Source organism: Odocoileus virginianus, chromosome 32 (genome assembly GCF_023699985.2).
Source record: "Odocoileus virginianus isolate 20LAN1187 ecotype Illinois chromosome 32, Ovbor_1.2, whole genome shotgun sequence".
Classification (NCBI taxonomy): Eukaryota; Metazoa; Chordata; class Mammalia; order Artiodactyla; family Cervidae; genus Odocoileus; species Odocoileus virginianus.
In genome coordinates this window covers 6,068,653-6,082,956 of record NC_069705.1, presented here as the reverse complement: position 1 = coordinate 6,082,956, position 14,304 = coordinate 6,068,653, and the positions used below count along the sequence as shown (strand labels likewise).

General features: G+C 44.0%; 1 protein-coding gene across 2 annotated transcripts in view; it reads left to right on the top strand.

Moving 5' to 3' along the window:
* The window catches only part of RARB (retinoic acid receptor beta), a 1,138,330-nt gene that overhangs the window by 158,471 nt on the left and 965,555 nt on the right, over positions 1 to 14,304 (top strand). The window contains exon 2 of one of the 2 annotated variants that reach the window (XM_070459825.1): positions 1,457 to 1,564. The exons of the other annotated variant lie outside the window; for it this stretch is intronic. The gene's annotated coding sequence lies outside the window, so the exon portion shown is untranslated. The remainder of the gene's footprint in view (positions 1 to 1,456; positions 1,565 to 14,304) is intronic. 2 annotated transcript variants of the gene reach the window in all.

Sequence of the window (14,304 nt, the reverse complement as noted above, 5' to 3'; positions counted from 1 at the left end):
CTTTTGCTTTGTGGATTCCTTTATTTATTTATTGCTAGTTCCATGACACATTTAGGAAGCTTAAAATTTTTTAAATTAATTCATTAACTTATGGTTGCGCTGGGTCTTCGTTGCCAGGCTCAGACTTGTCTCTAGTTACAGTGAGCGGGGCTCCTCCCTGGTGAGGTGCTCAAGTTTCTCCCTGTGACGGCTTCTCTTCTTGCTGAGCACGGGCTCTAGGCACACAGGCTTCCGTAGTTGCAGTTTGATGGCTCTAGGGCTTGTGGACTTCAGTAGCTGCAGCACGTGGGTTCAGTGGTGGTGGTCTGGGGACCCTGGAGACTGCAGGCCGCAGCAGTCAGGCAGGTGGGGTCAGCCGCTGCCCTGTCTGTGGGACCTTCCCGGGCCAGGGATCAAACCCAGGTCCCAGTATTGGCAGGTGGATTTCTAGCCACATACCACCAGGGCAGTCCTAGAAGGCTTTTGAACTTCCTTTCCCCCAGGATTTTAGTTCTTTAGTAAAAGAACATTTTAGATATCTCATCCAGTATCCTTCTAGAAATGAAAATACTTGCAAATCTAATGTTAAATATTTTATAAAGTACTTATAAAGTATTTCCTCTATTGGTAGGAATTTTTTTCTTGATACAGTATGATCTCTTTCTCTATATGGTTATTATAATTATAGTGTGCCCTACACACTGTCCTTCATTCTAAGACAATATTTAATATCGTTTGCACCATGACTTTTACATAATCGTGATCATCAGCCCACTGCAATAAGCCAAAGCTACGAGTTTTTTTTTATCAAGTCTCAGCTGCCAGCAATGCACCAGAGGTAAATGGGTCAGGCCTTTGATATAATTTCAGATATGAGTCACTAAAAATATTAGAGGTGACAAGTGATAACTCTCATGTCCGTATTGATGGAGCCTTTGGCAGGATGATTAGTTCCCACCAGCTTTGCTGAAAAGAGACCAAGGCAGAAAGACTGCTGTCTCTCAAGCCCCCAGCCTTCACCAGGGCTGTGGCAGAGGTTGCTGCCGTGATTATAGCAGTTAAGATTACACATGCGCGCGCACACACACACACACACACACACACACACACAGAAGCAGAGACAGAAGACAAATGTGGATGAAATGAATGATCCAGATTCAAGAGATCTGAAGGATTTAGATCCTTTCGTCTCAAAGGTCTGCTACAGAAGGGTTAGAATCTCCATTCTCTTTTATAGGATGGGACAGGTGTTTATACTGTGTTTAGCATTCAAGTCAAAGAATAATGCATTTTCCTTCTTGAGGTTGCTTCAGTGGTCAAATGAGGAATCTCTGTCTCTACTTCTTTATTTTATTTTAATAGCATTTGCATCATTCAGAACAATTCTGAAGAAAAATTGTAACAGATCATTTCTTTAATTTGAATGTAGATTTTTTTTTAATCCTCAGAGGAGATATTTCTGTTTATTCAACTCCAGGCAAAATTTCACCTTGAGGTCTGGAAATGAACTGGACTCTGGGAGTTGGAGTATAGAACACTGCTGCCAGAGCTGACGTTGCCACCGCCCCAACAGTCTTCATCACGAGTGGGTTTTTCATTCTGTCTCCTTCCATATGTCATAGTCTGGAGGTGCCCAAGAGGCATGCTTCAAAGCCTGCTGAAAGGAAAGTCTGTCCATCATGGACACTGCCAGCCAATCATAGCACTCTTGCCCTTTCAAAGTGACTGATGAACCATTAGTTTTATTAAATGTGAACATTGGTTTTATGTGTATGCTGAAGTCTGTGGATATAGAGATGTCAGGGAATAATTGCTCCCCTTAAGAGTTTACTGTCTCGTTCTAACCGAAAGAAAAGGGAACCAGCATTTACTGAGGGTCTGTCATGTTCTTGCAGCTAACAAGATGTTACCTCATGGTAACTGTATTAAGTTAAGTATCGTAACTTAGGACTCAAATCCAACTGCAAAGTTGACATTCTTTCCCTTACATCCTTGTGCACTGATAAATTCCACATTTGATTGCCAGTTTCTAAATTTTGGCCGAAAAGACTTTTTTCCCCTTTATCTTCCTTTCCTCTGAGCTATTCAGGAGCTTGAAAATGTATATGTATAATATACATTTGTCTATGAAGATCACATACATATATGTGTTTGAATGCATATGTGTTAAGTTGCTTCAGTGATGTCTGACTCTGTGCAATCCTAGAGACTGTGGCCATCAGGCTCCTCTGTCCTTCGGATTCTCATCCTAGAGACTGCGGCCCCTCGGGCTCCTCTGTCCGTGGGATTCTCATCCTAGAGACTGCGGCCCCTCAGGCTCCTGTCTGTGGGATTCTCATCCTAGAGACCGCGGCCCCTTGGGCTCCTGTCTGTGGGATTCTCATCCTAGAGACCGCGGCCCCTTGGGCTCCTGTCTGTGGGATTCTCATCCTAGAGGCCACGGCCCCTCGGGCTCCTGTCCATGGGATTCTCATCCTAGAGACCGCGGCCCCTCAGGCTCCTGTCTGTGGGATTCTCATCCTAGAGACTGCAGCCCCTCAGGCTCCTGTCTGTGGGATTCTCATCCTAGAGACCGCGGCCCCTTGGGCTCCTGTCTGTGGGATTCTCATCCTAGAGGCCGCGGCCCCTCGGGCTCCTGTCTGTGGGATTCTCATCCTAGAGGCCACGGCCCCTCGGGCTCCTGTCCATGGGATTCTCATCCTAGAGGCCGCGGCCCCTCGGGCTCCTGTCTGTGGGATTCTCATCCTAGAGACCGCGGCCCCTCGGGCTCCTGTCTGTGGGATTCTCATCCTAGAGACTGCGGCCCCTCGGGCTCCTGTCTGTGGGATTCTCATCCTAGAGACTGCGGCCCCTCGGGCTCCTGTCTGTGGAATTCTCATCCTAGAGACTGCGGCCCCTCGGGCTCCTGTCTGTGGGATTCTCATCCTAGAGACTGCGGCCCCTCGGGCTCCTGTCTGTGGGATTCTCATCCTAGAGACCGCGGCCCCTCGGGCTCCTGTCTGTGGGATTCTCATCCTAGAGACCGCGGCCCCTCGGGCTCCTGTCTGTGGGATTCTCATTCTAGAGACCGCGGCCCCTCGGGCTCCTGTCTGTGGGATTCTCATCCTAGAGACCGCGGCCCCTCGGGCTCCTGTCTGTGGGATTCTCATCCTAGAGACTGCGGCCCCTCGGGCTCCTGTCTGTGGGATTCTCATCCTAGAGACCGCGGCCCCTCGGGCTCCTGTCCGTGGGATTCTCATCCTAGAGACTGCGGCCCCTCGGGCTCCTCTGTCCTTGGGATTCTCATCCTAGAGACTGCGGCCCCTCGGGCTCCTGTCCGTGGGATTCTCTAGGAAAGGACACTCGAGTGGGTTGCCGTGTCCTCCTCCAGGGGATCTTCCTGACCCAGGCATCGGACCTGCGTCTCCTGTGTCTCCTACAATGGCAGGCAGGTTCCTGACCACTAGAGTCACCTGGGAAGGCATGAATACATATACATTCAAATATATAAATAATCAATGAGTCAACTGAAATTATTTGCATCTTCAGTTAATTATTTGTGATTGCTATATCAAAAGACATTGAGTAGCAAACTTATTATCAACTTGTGAATTGATGACATCATGGAAAGCTTTTCTGTTATGTGGTCATAGAATCAGTGTGATTATGGCATCAATGAGTTGTTAGCAGTAGTGGCCTTATTTTACTTTTTTACCTGGAGATCATAAGGGAAATAAAAGGCTCATTCTTAAATTAACTGCTGATTGATTAAAATGAAGCTAAATGATCCAGTTTGTATTAACTGCTAAACCATGGGATGAAGGTTCTACGTGTTTTATATCATGTGCCAAATTTGATTGGTGGTGGCAGCTGTCTGCAATAGGAAGATTTAAAATTTTATTTTGCTTTATTTTTCAGAAAAAAAAAACCAACTACTGAGGCTCTGTCTTGCTCAGAGCAAGTGGCCTTGGTAAACTATTAGGTTGTTTTTTTTTAACTATGTTTCTTTTAGAACTCATTAATTATTTAGAAAAACAGGTTGATCCAAATACCACATACCAAATATTTATTCCAAATACCACTAGAAAAGGAAAACTATGTAAAGGAGCAATGTCATTCCTGCATCTGAAGGAAAATTGGGATAATAATCTTGTTAATAAAATGTACCCATATGGTTAAAAAGCCAAATTTTAGATTCGTGATAACCCTGCAACAAAAGAACAGTTGAATGTGCCTTTGTGTTGGATTTGGGTTAAAAAAACAATATTACAGACTATTTTATACTGATTTAATACTTTAAAATGAAAATGCTGAGGTAGTACGTAAATTTCTGAGTTATTTTCTTACCAACATGTCTTTTCCATAAGCCCTCTCTGCGCATCAATTATGAACATGTTCAGTTGTTAACCAGAAAAACTGATTTGGGGGGTGGTTTCAATGAGCAAAAGTTTATTTTTTCTGTAGAGTGAGAAGGTGGTTGGCCAGGGTTGTTTCGGTTGGCTCAGCCACTGCACGGGGCTCTCAGGGGCTCAGCTCTTCCCAAGGCTCTGCTTGCACATCTTGAACCCTTGTCCGCACGTGGCTGTGACAAACACAGCCTCAAGTCCATATTCCAAAGGATGATCAAAAGCGCAAAAGGCCTTCTCCAGGAAGGCTGGCTCTTTTCACTTGGTTTGGAATTGCATGCCTCTTCCCAACTTTTCCTTACATCTCTTCAGCCAGAAGTGGATCACTTGTCTCTCCAGCCTATCACTGGCAAAGAGGAATCATCATCTCTGGTTTGTCCCCAGAGGTTGGGAGAGGCTTCGCTTCCCAGGATCAAGAATTCTCCACCCACTCTGTCAACATAAAAGTGATGCAGTGGCTGTGAGCAATAAACACCATCATCCAGAAAGGGCAAACCTATTTTAGGGGATTTAGAATATCACTTGAATCAGAGCATCATTTCCTTGTTGAAATAGCTTCATATAAATACTTGCCAAATGCTTGGAGTTTGACAGGTAAGATTTTTGTTCTTGCAAACAAAAGGAAATAGATAAAGAGATACCATCTTACCAAATGATTGTTAGAAAAGATAAATCATATCATTAGTCTGTATCAGTCAAGAAATCCTGAAGTTAAGTCTATATAAAATGACGCTAAAGCAAAATTGGCCAGTTTCCATTTAAAAAAAAGTCTTGAATTAACTCCTGGTGATATTTAATGTATTTTTCTTGATTGTTGTTGTTTAGCCACTGATTTATGTAGGGCTCTTTGCAACCCCGTGGACTATAGCACACCAGGCTGTCTGTCCATGGGATTTCCCAGACAAGGATACTGGAGTGGGTTACCATTTCCTTTTCCAGGGGACCTTCCTGAGCCAGGGATCAAACTCGCATCTCCTGCCTCATCAGTCAGGTTCTTTACCGCTGAGCCACCAGAGAAACATATTTTTTCTCAGTACGAGATGTTATTTTAAAATTAAGAGTGTATTTCGCTATAGTCCATATCATATCACAGAGCTGTGTTTGTGGGACAATGTGTCAGAATAATGCCTAATCACTTTCCTTGACTTTATCAAAGTGAAGTCACTCAGTCGTGTCCAACTCTTTGCAACCCGATGGACTGTAGCCCACCAGGCTCCTCCATCCATGGGGTTTTCTAGGCAAGAATACTGGAGTGGGTTGCCATTTCCTTCTCCAGGGGACCTTCCCGACCCAGGGATTGAACCCGGGTCTCCTGCATTGCGGGCAGACTTTACCTTCTGAGCCACCAGGGAATCCCAGACTGGGTGGTAAATCAGATACTGTGGAACGTCTGAGATGTTGCCCTAATTACAAACAAGTTAGCTCCGCATGGTTTTGGGTATTTTTGCTGCCGAGGAGACCACACTCTCAAGTCAGAGTCTGAGACGCCCACTGCTACAGCAGCCTTCGCCACGTCCATGTGCCCTGACTCCTGCAAGACAACGCGATACTCGTCAGGTGCGGATCTCCAGAACAGCCTGAAAAATTAGGAGACTTGAAGCTTTTTTGGGGCTGCTGGCACATCCGCCCGTCTTTCCATTTAGAGTGAAAGCTTACTCAACCCCTGGGAATTTAAGAAAATCTCTCCAGAGAGGAAAGAGAAGCAATCAGTCTTTTCTATCTTAGTGTGTCTCCAGGTCTCTCCAGAGGAATGTATTATCATCTCCAGCTTCCAGGGCTGTTTGCTGTACAGATAGATCCTTTGCTTAGATGGTTCAGACCACAGAGAAATAGAACTTTGGACTGATATTCTGAAATTTCACTTTTGATGGATGTGAGTAACTTCCACAGACTAGTGGTGTTTAGTATTGACATCCAAGGGGTTCCTAGGTGATGCTAGTGGCAAAGAACCTGCTTGCCTTTGCAGGAGACATAAAGAGACATAGGTTCGATCCCTGGGTTGGGAAGATCCCCTGGAGGAGGGCATGGCAACCCTCTCCAGTATTCTTGCCTGGAGAATCCCATGGACAGAGGAGCCTGGCAGGCTACAGTCCCTAGGGTCGCAAAGAGTGGGACATAACTGAAGCAACTTAGCACGCACACACATCGAAACCCAATAATGAGAAAGTGAGCAACTGTAATCACTGAAAACGATGAGAGACATCAAATCTCTTACCAAAGCTTTTTTTTAAGTCAATAGGGAATTCCCTTCCATCTCTCTGCCAGGCCATTTCATAGTCAACACCTCGAAGGAAAACCTCTAGAGGGGAAGGAGAATGGCACATAAACTGGGTGTCTTTGTCTGTCTGACTTAATTCACTCAGTATGGTAATTTCTAGGTCCATCCATGTCACTGCATTGGCATTATTTCATTCATTTTTAATGGCTGGACTATATTGTGTATAGGTACTAATCTTTATCCTTTCATCAGTTGATGGGCATTCAGGTTGCTCCTGTGTCTTGTCTGTTGAAAACAGTGCTACAGTGAACACTGGGGTGCATGCATCTTTTCACACTGTGGTTTTCTCCAGATGAATGCTCGGCAGTGGGACTGATGGGTTATGCGGTAGCTCTATGTTTTAAGGAACCTCCAGCTTGTTCTCCGCAGTAGCTGCAGCAGTTTGCATCTCCACCAGCATTGCAGGCGGGCTCCCTTTACTCCGTATCATCTTCAACATCTATTATTTGTAGATTTTTTTTTAATGATGGCCAGTGTGAGGTAATAACCTCATTGTTGTTTCAATCTGGACTTCTCTAATAATTAGTGATGCTGAGAGTCTTTTCATGTTTTTGAGGTTGTCTTTATGTCTTCTTTGGAGAAATGTCTATTTAGATCTACCATCCATTTTTTGGTTAGGTTGTTTTGATTTTTTTTTTTATATTGACCTGCATGAGCGTTTGGATATTTTGGCAATTAATCCCTTGTCAATTGCTTCATTTGAAAATTATTTTCTCCCATTTTATGGGTTGTCTTTTTGTTTTGTTTATAGTTTCCTTTGCTGTGGAAAACCTTTAAGTTTAATTAAGACCAATGGTTTTTGTTTTTATTTTTTCTCCTGTAGGAGATGGATCAAAAAAGACCTCACTGCAATTTATGTCAGGGAGTATTCTGCCTATGTTTTCCTCTAGGAGTTTTATAGAATCTTATCTTACATTTAGGTGTTTAATCAATTTTGAGCTTATTTTTGTGTATGGTGTTAGAGAATGTTCTAGTTTCAGTTTTTTTTACAAGTAGCTGTCCAGTTTTCCAAGCACCACTTATTGAAGAGCCTGTCTTTTCTCCTTTGTCATAGATTATGGGCATGGGTTTATCTCTGAACTTTCTATCTTGTTCCATTGAAGTATATTTGTATTTTTGTTTTGATTACTATAGTCTTGTAGTGTAGTCTGGTCAGAATTCTTCAATGCCAAGAAAATAGAAAAAAAGAAAGTAAACTGTGTGTTTCAGATTCATGTTACACAATGGAGACTCAGTTGATGACATCTATTGTAATGGCACTTGAAAAGCTACAGGACTTGTTTTAATCTGTTCAGCTGTTGTAACAATGCCATAGACTGGGTGATGTACACAGCAAACTTTTATTTCTCTGGGAAGAGAAGATGGGAAGTCCAAGGTCAAGGTGCCAGTGGTGGAGAGAGAGGAATAGAAGGTCTGGAACCTCTTCCTCTTCTTAGGAAAGCACTGGTCCCATTGTGGGGCCACATCCTCATGACCCCCCTCAATCACCTCCCAAAGGGCTTACCTCCAAATACCCTTAGGTTGGGGGATCAGGGCTGCAGCTGATTTGGGGCATTTACAAGTGTTCAGTCTCTAGCTGTACTCTTTGAACAATGAGTGCTTTTTTGGGGGGAGGGGGTGAATTGTTTTCATCCAAGACCACACCAAATAAATATAAGAAGTAATATTGTAATATTAGATTTTCTGGTGAAGAAATCTCACCAATTTTCTTGATTGAACAATTTCAAGTCAGAAACTAGCAGATTAAGCAATGTGAACTATGTCCAGTCTCTGGATGCTGGCCAGGATCTCGATCTGCATTTACACGCCAAGCAGAAGGGGAACGGGTGTCGTCTCTCTGCCTCTTGATGGCTGTTTCTCTGTGTTTTGAGGCTCTCTTGTGTTTAGCTTACATTTGTCTGTAAAGGTAATTGTCTGTGATAGAACATTACTCTTAAGTTCAAGATAATTTTTAGCAAGCAAAAAGTTAAAAATTAATGAAGAAAGTGTCAAAAAAAGAAAGAGCATGATAAACTTTTGTCGGATCACTCTTTTTACTCAAAATGTACAACTGACTTACATTTTTTTAACCTAAATTCACTTGTTTTCATTGCATCTATAAAATTACTAGGGTATCTTAGCCTGTGATGGGACATATTCTGCTTTCCTTCTATTAAAATTTAACAGCTTTTCACTTAATAGCAAGGTTGTCAGGAATGAATTAAAGTAATTGAGCGGGAAATGGGTCGGTTTGTTTTATCAGTTTGTGAAACTGTACTCCTCTGAAACCTCTACCCCACCTCTTCTCCAGCCAGTTCTGAGAATGAGTGGGAGATGGTTCCCACCTTTTGAATTATTATTGGAATATCTGTTTTACGTTTCCTCCCTGCTAAAGATTCTTTGAGGTTGCTGCCGCTGTCCTGTCATCACGGAGCATCATTTTGATGGTGAAGCCAAAAATAGAAAAGAGGACTGGGGATCTGAATTACAATGAGGACTAGAATTTGTTAGAGAAAAGGCTTTCTGTTTCATTTTAGGAAAAAAAGAAATATACTTGTTTATTCAGATCTAAAAGGAGATTGTAGGATCCCTGGATAGGCTAATGATTTTGATGCTTCATTAGCAAATGAATGCTCCTTATTTGGGGGACTTTTATTAAAGGCTATGAGAAAAAAGATCCCCTGGAGAAGGAAATGGCAACCCACTCCAGTATTCTTGCCTGGGAAATCCCATGGACAGAGGAGCCTGGCGGGCTCCAGTCCCTGGGGTCGCAGAGCCAGACACGACTCAGTGACTAAACAACCACAACAGAAGAAGAGAAAGGAGAGGGCAGAGGAGGCCCCTGTGTGCCTGCCTCTTCGTATCTGCTGCCGACCCCAGGCTTTCAGCTCTGGCTGCAGACTTGTACTGACCACTCAGAAAAGAAAGGCCTTGCCCTTTGCAGGACCCACTGTCCTAGGAAAGCCATGTGGACTCACCTGTGGCTGATGCAGCCTGACCCTTACAGATCTCAGCAGTCAACAAGCTGCTTACCCAGGTACCTCTCCCAGTGTTCGTCCTGAGGGGATTCTGGTCAACGAGACTTTCTGCTTGCTAGGTTCTGAGCATCCTGTATCGATTGGCTCTCCACATGACTGCTGAGTCGGCCCGTCTTTTAATCTGCCACTGCAGGCACTCACTCAGCACATTGTCATCCAGCACCAACTCTGTGCTTGTGCTGCCAAGGTCCTGGGGGGCAGCCAGGGCCCAGTCACTCATGGAGCCCAGGAGGCCGACAGTGCAGCAGGTGCAGACGCAGGGCAGGCGTGCTCCGCACTCCGAGGCTGGGAGCACTGACCTGGTCAGAAGAGGACGGGGGCAGGCCGGGGAGGGCAGGACTGACTCAGAGAGGGAACAGCTGAGGAAGGCCTGAAGCTGGAGAGCTGGAGGGACTGGAACAGCCCAACGGAACAAAGAGGTGGGAGGAAACGGGGTGGAGGGCTGTGCAGAGTAAGAGCTGGGAGGAAGTTGAGCCCCTGCTAAGGTGTCAGCGTGTCCCTAAGAGTAGGGGGATATTTCTGAAAGGCCTGGAGCAGAGCAGGATTCTGGACCCACTGCATTTCTGAAGGGCTGCTCTCGTTATAGAGTGAACAAGAGAAAATGAAGGCAATGCTAGAGACACCGCAACCTCTGGAGACTGTTTTTGTTCCCAGACTCAGGTAACACTAGAAAATCAATACCTGAGAGGCAGTTGTTGGTAAAAACAGAAAAAATTTTGCTTTTAATTAAAAACCCAGCAGTCTGTGGAGAAGGCAGACTCATGTCCCCAAAGACCAACTCTGATGATTCTGCTTGGCCATGAAAGTTTTTAAGGGGAGTAAGGGAAATCATCTCAGTGAGCCATTGAGATGAGGGGTCAGAGTCATCACCATGCCCCACTGTGTGCAGACTTGTGCTCTTTCTTTAGAGATTATCTTGCTCACACAGTTTGTTGGTGAGATTATGAAGAGGAAACTAGAGAAGAGATCTGGTCATCTCTTAATTCAGTTCAGTTCAGTTGCTCAGTCGTGTCCGACTCTTTGTGACCACATGGACTGCAGCACAGCCTCCCTGTCCATCACCAACTCCCGGAGCTCACTCAAACTCATGTCCATCCAGTCAGTGATGCCATCCAACCATCTCATCCTCTGTCATCCCCTTCTCCTCCTGCCCCCAAGCTTTCCCAGCATCAGGGTCTTTTCAGATAAGTCAGTTCTTTGCATCAGGTGGCTAAAGGACTGGAGTTTCAGATTTAGCATAAGTCCTTCCAATGAACACCCAGGACTGATTTCCTCCAGGATGGACTGGTTGGATCTCCTTGCAGTCCAAGGGACTCTCAAGAGTCTTCTCTAACACCACAGCTCAAAAGCATCAATTCTTTGGTGCTCAGCTTTCTTTATAGTCCAACTCTCACATCCATCCATGACAACTGGAAAAACCATACATTTGACTACATGGACCTTTGTCAGCAAAGTAATGTCTCTGCTTTTTCATATGCTATCTAGGTTGGCCATAGCTTTTCTTCTAAGGAACAAGCATCTTTTAATTTCATGGCTGCAGTCACCATCTGCAGTGATTTTGAAGTCCCCGGAAAATAAAGTCTGCTACTGTTTCCACTGTTTCCCCAACTATTTGCCATGAAGAGATGGGACCAGATGCCATGATCTTAGTTTTCTGAATGTTGTTTTAATTAATTTTAATTAATCCCTTAATTACTTGTTCTTTATTTCTACTGCTTTGATCTACAGAAAGAACCAACAGGTTAGGCAAGATATTGTGTGAGCAAAATGTGTTGAAAGCTGTGCTAGGGCTGGAGATGAGTGCAGGCACCTGATTTTAAAGCTAGTTACACTGTAGCTTTGCTAAAGTGACAAGACAAAGAGGGGTTTCTTGCCAAGGGCAGTAAGGGCTGCAAAATGCTCCTTCTTTCTTAGATCTGGAACCCAGAAGCTAACTGGAAGGTGATGACTTTGTATCAATGATTTGTAAAGGTAGTGCTGCCGGAGGAGACCTGTAAGGAAGTGGGGGAAGCAAGACAGGAGGGGAAAGGAACCTCGAGAGGGTGCATCCTCAGGCAGAGTCCCAGGTGCAGTCTGGCCCCAGTGGGAGCTTTGAGAGCTACTTTGGTGTTTGACCAAATTCTACTGTGGTCTGTGATCAGCCTCTGAGCCAAGCATCCGGGCCTTCACGCCCCTGCTAGCCAGTCATCCACTGGCTGTGGGTCGTCCCCAGCGAGATGTAATCCCCTGGACACTACCAGCTGTTCTCGCCTATGGGTGACACAGCTTCAGCAGGCCAGGCAGCCCTCTGAAGACAGCACGCTACTGCAATCTCTAGAAAACATGAAGATGCTGGAGGAGGACACACGAAACAGGGGAAGGACCCCGGGGGTCTAGGTAGGGCAGCGCTGTGTCCACACCAAGGCAGCTCTAGGAATCCAGAATTCAGGAGACGCGGCCAGAGAGAACAATGGTTATGGCCAGAGGAACAGAGGAAGACAGACACATTTGAAAGATATGAGAAGATACATGGGGGCAGAATATTGCACTTATATTAGTAATTAGCTTACATATTTTTAACTTTCATTTTTAAGTATTTCATTCTCTTTTCTAAAAGACAATAAGAATATAAAATAAACAATGCATATATAATAGGACTTCCCAGGTGGTGCTAGTGGTAAAGAACTTGCCTGCCAATGTCGGAGATGTTAAGAGACCTGGTTTGATCCTTGGATTGGGAAGATCCCCTGGAGCAAGACATGGCAATCCACTCCAGTGTTCTTGCCTGGAGAATCCCACGGACAGAGGAGCCTGGTGTGACCACAGGGTTACAAAGAGTCGAACACGACCACACAGCACACAAACATGCAACAATTCTATCTTTAAAAATTAAGAACAATATTTATCGAGACAGAGTGCCACAATGAGCAGAAAGTTCCAGACTCTTTCTTTATGAAATTTAAAAGAACACATGGCACTAGCCAGTTTGCTAAGAGTGGTATACAGACAGGATATAAATACTTATCAATTCAAAAAAAGGGAAACCAAGAGCATAAAGCTTAATTGAGAGCAAATCAGTACTAAAGTGAAAAGCATGCAATATGCCATTTCCCTGAAGATTTCACCTGCATCATAATGAGGCCGCTGCTTTTTGATGAGTCTTGAACAGCAGATTCAGTCAGGTTACACAGCAGTATTTAGAGGGCAGAGCTGGATTACTCTTCCATAATGCTTCTGGGCAACATCTCAGAGTTGATTTAATAAAAGGAAGACAACATATTAAATTTTTTGAAAGCCTGTTTTGTTAGGTGCCCTCAGAAGCAAATAGATGAGTTGAGAAATTCATTTCATTAGCCGATATTAAAACTCTCCTATCTCACTGAAATATTTCACTGGCTTTCAAGTTGATTTCCCTAATGGAGAAGCTGGCTAGAAGATTGTGTAGGAAAACACGATGTACTGAGATAATTCAATAATTTCCTCTAAAGCTTTTTGGAGAAATGCATATCTGGAAAAGGGAATTTTTATTTAACATTCTCAAAATAGCACTCAAATCACTCAAAAAAATGGGTTTATCAACAAACTGCTTGTCTAACGTGTATTTGACAAAAATGGACAGCACTGACATCCTAAGAGATGTTCCCATGTCTCTGGGATCCAGTAACATTTCTTTAGAAAATGGGAATCGAGTTTCAAGAGAAGCCAGGACAGTATTTAAGCCCACAGGAAGAAGTCCATGCTACCGAGAAAAAGGCACGCAATATGGATGGAGACTAGGTATTTTTCTTACCCATTTGTCACACTCAGATCATTATTTTCTCTTTGCTTTGACTTCATTAACCTTCTGGGAGATTGGGAAGACAGTCCCTGGTGGGCTGTAATAGAATCTGGCTGTTGCTTACAGTGTAACTAGATTAAACCTTTGTGGTTAGTTCAGACCCTCCCAGGTGATGCTAGTGGGTAAAGAATCCACATGCAGTGTTAGGAGATGCAGAAGATGCTGGTTTGATTCCAGGGGTGGGAAGATCCCCTGCAGAAGGAAATGGCAACCTGCTCCAGTATTCTTGCCTGGAAAAATTCCATGGACAGAGGAGCCTGGTGGGCCATGGTCTATGGAGTCGGAAAGAGTCGGACATAACTGAGCATCCAACAACATCCTCCAGAGCTGGGAAGTGTGGCTGTTGGGGTGTGAGGGAGTGGAAACCCCCTGAAATCAACTCCATGGCAAGTGAGACAAGAGACTAAAGGGGGTGAAACAGTTGTCGGAAGTCTTAGCTTTTCATTTTTTTAAATTTTATTTTTATTTATTTTATTTTTCTTTTAATTGTACAGTTTTATTAAGCAGCATTTTACAAAGGAGTTGGAACTTAGCCTGCAACTCAAGAGAAATTAAGTAAATGAAAAAATGGCAAAAAAAAAAAAAAAGTGCTTCAGGCACAATGAACAATGAACCTTTTCTCTTTAAGAAAGAAAATGTAATCACAGTACACTACTCGGCTAAATTATTTTATAAAAGAAGCACACACACACACAGTGCATGAAGTCATTGTTCACAACAGGAGACAAAACATAAGTAATTTTTTTGCCTCTATCACACATGTTCCTATAAAACCAGGGCTCAGGCTAAGTGTCCTCCAGATAGACAGTGAGAACGCCAATGGTTTAA